The 3,184-nt window shown below is 26.4% G+C and overlaps 1 long non-coding RNA gene across 1 annotated transcript; it reads right to left on the bottom strand.

Annotated features, from left to right (window-relative positions):
- LOC109133467 lies at positions 21–1,196 on the bottom strand. The gene is made up of 2 exons (XR_002038594.1): positions 1,132–1,196; positions 21–408 (listed from the first exon to the last, which is right to left on the bottom strand). It is a non-coding gene; the product is annotated as an uncharacterized LOC109133467 (long non-coding RNA).

The following is a 3,184-nucleotide window of genomic DNA, read 5'->3' as shown; positions in this document are numbered from 1 at the left end:
AAAAAAAAAATATATATATATATATATATATATATATATATATATATATATATATATATATATCCCTTCCGATCGTTACATTTTGACTATGAAAATATAGAATTAAGTCCATTGGGTAAGGACGAGGACAACCTCAAGTGGAACCTTCTTAGGACAGACAAGTCCATATGCCACAACAGATAATATATTTCCAAGTTGTAAGGACATTAACGGTCCATATTTTTCTGATAAATAATTTGAACATCGAGCGGTGAGGTTCCGACCCTAACTTGTGCAAGTTGCCAATTACAGGAAGTCTTGGTGGTCCAGGAGGTAGATTCTTCTTTGTTATTCTCGTGTTCTTTGCAATGAGTATAGATGCAATGAACACGAACGTAACTACGATATACCACAAACTCATTTTGCTTTCTACAAAAACGGATAGTTTATGTAAGGGAATGTGAAGTCGAATCATTTCTACTTGGTTCAGTTTATTGGATAATATTAAGAGAAATAGAAATAACATGTTAAGTGGATGGAAATATAGAGCTGCGCAAACTACGACCGCCAAATAATTACTTTGCCGTATGGTTACTTAAGAAGAACTATATACTTTTTCATATGACCAAATGAAGTTTTTAGAAGAGTTTTTTTTTTTTTTTTTTTTTTTTTTTTTTTTTTTTTTTTTTTTTTTTTTNTCCGGCCAGAAGAGTTTTAACCTTTTCGTTTTTAAGTATATCTTTAAAGAAAAATTGAATCGGGGTTTTTAGTTTAGTTAAAAAACTTTGATTAGTAACATGTGTTAACCAAATTGAGTTGCATTAATATTACGATTTGATCTAACTTGCTGTTGACCATTTACTTGAAATAATAAATAATCAAAAAAAAAAATTGTAACAAAGTATAATAAACATAATTACCCATTTATTTACAATCTCATGATTTTAAAATCAATTCCTATATTTTTCATCTCAAATATAAATAAAAGATAATAAATAGCTTTTTCAAAAAAATTAGTATGATCACAAAAAATTAAGACAATAAAACATGGATAACTTCTACACTCTAAAATTCAGTATTGTAGAGTAGAGTGTCTTCTACAATACTGAAACATCTACATAATAAATATAAGGTGGAAGGCTGGAAGCTTACCTGAAGTATAATAACACTTTGTGCCGAAGATTTCAGAAAGAGGGAGAGGGAGATGGAGAGATGATAGTGTGTGATAATCTTATATAAGCGTACGTCCACGAGAATATATAATTATTCTCTAATTTGCAACAATGCTAAAATGTCAAAAAAAAAAGAAAAAAAAAATCTTCTCAAACGAATAATGCTAAAAAAAATCAATATGAGGTATATCAAAAGCGAGGGGTCGTCCAACGTTCAAATTGTGGAACATAACATTAGTATAAATAAAACTAAATAATTATTGCATGTCTGCGATATACAACTAATCAAATTTTATAATTAACAACGAAAATCCAGTTATACAATCTTAAACACTAAAACAAAAGAAGCAAAATTAACAAATAAATACACTTTTTTAAAATTTATTTATTTTTGTTGTAAAAATATTGTTCCGCAGATTAAAATCTAGTAGTTATTAAAAATAAAAACAGTTCATATGTATAAATGTTTTTTCTTTTGGTTATAAAATCTATACTATAAAAATTGGCTAACTTTCTCTCAGTTTGCCACATCAGCACCTAACAGTGTGCCACGTGTACTCTGCATACAAATAACGCAACTTCTTACAATTACATACGTGATAAATAAAACTTGGTCGATTTCGTACGTGATAAATACATGATTACATAACTATTTTTTCGACATACAAAAAAAAACTTGGGCTTAATTCTAACGCAGCCCATTACTGCCAAACTAGTCTCAGCCCAGCTGCACACCAAAAACTTTGATTGTAACGCTTTTTGTGACTTCAAACAATTGCTCGATTCTGTTAAAAAAAAAAAACCTCAAATCCATACTCTACTAATCAGTTTATCTGGGTATGTTATCTAATTCTCTAAAACCATATATCAGTTTTGTATTATGTTTTTTTTTGCTGTACCAAATTGAAAACAAGAGTGATAAGAGAGGGTGGATTTGGTCAGAAGAAGAATCTCAACTGCTTCACTTTTAATTGTAGGAGTATATGACACCCAAAAAGCAGCAGCACATACAGAGCCGTGCCTAGAGGTTTAGAGGGCATAGGCAAAAAAAAAAAATCATATTCGAAATAATTTATAATATAACACTTCTAATATTTCATAATAATTTTATAACCAAAGGTATACAATAATCTTTCATAAAAAGTTCAAAAAAAAAAGGTAGACACACTATTGTGTCACTATCAACAACAAAAAATTGTTTTGGTGATTATATGAATTTTAAATAAACTGTGGTGTAAAAATGTGATATCTAAATAGTTTAAACTTTTAAAAGGTTTTGAAGTATAAATTTTGAACCTTTTAGAAAATTTCAATATTTATAATATTTTAAACTTTTAAAATTTAAAATTTATAATAAAAAAAACTTTTTAAAAGCTAAGAACTTTTAAAAGTTTCAATATTTATAATATTTTAACTTTTAAAAAGTTTCAATATTTATAATATTTTAAACTTTTAAAATTTAAAAATTATAATATTTAAAAACTTTTTAAAAGCTAAGAAATTTTAAAGTTTCAATATTTATAATATTAAAACTTTTAAAATTTTTAAATATTATCATATTTTTTTGAAACTTTTTAAAGTTTTAATTTGATTAAATAAAAAACTGGATCAAACCGAATATACTTTTAAACTTGGACGCCTGATAAATCAAGCTTTCATGCTCATTCGTTGTTGGAAGCATATTAATCTTAATTATACTGGTTCTGAATCATTGTCTAAAAATTTTGTAGCCGATGTGGGATATTGTACATAGTTCTTTTATTTCCATAAATTTAAAATTTTCCTTTTTCTAAAAAATTCTGGAAATTTAAAAAATGTTAATGAATGACATGTCAAATCCTGATAGATTGTTTAAAATAATTCTTAATATAGAAAATTCTGGAAAATTTTAAAAAGTTAATTAGTGAAGTGTCTAATCCCTATTGGTGGTTTAAAATCCTAGGTGGACGCCTTTAGGAGCTTATAGTAATTTTTTATATAAATTACTATATTATATTATAAGACTTTAAGAATATCTTTTACATGAACTGAAC

This window comes from Camelina sativa, chromosome 6 (genome assembly GCF_000633955.1).
Source record: "Camelina sativa cultivar DH55 chromosome 6, Cs, whole genome shotgun sequence".
Classification (NCBI taxonomy): Eukaryota; Viridiplantae; Streptophyta; class Magnoliopsida; order Brassicales; family Brassicaceae; genus Camelina; species Camelina sativa.
The sequence above is the reverse complement of the archived record's forward strand: the minus strand, read 5'-3'. Positions and strand labels throughout refer to the sequence as shown.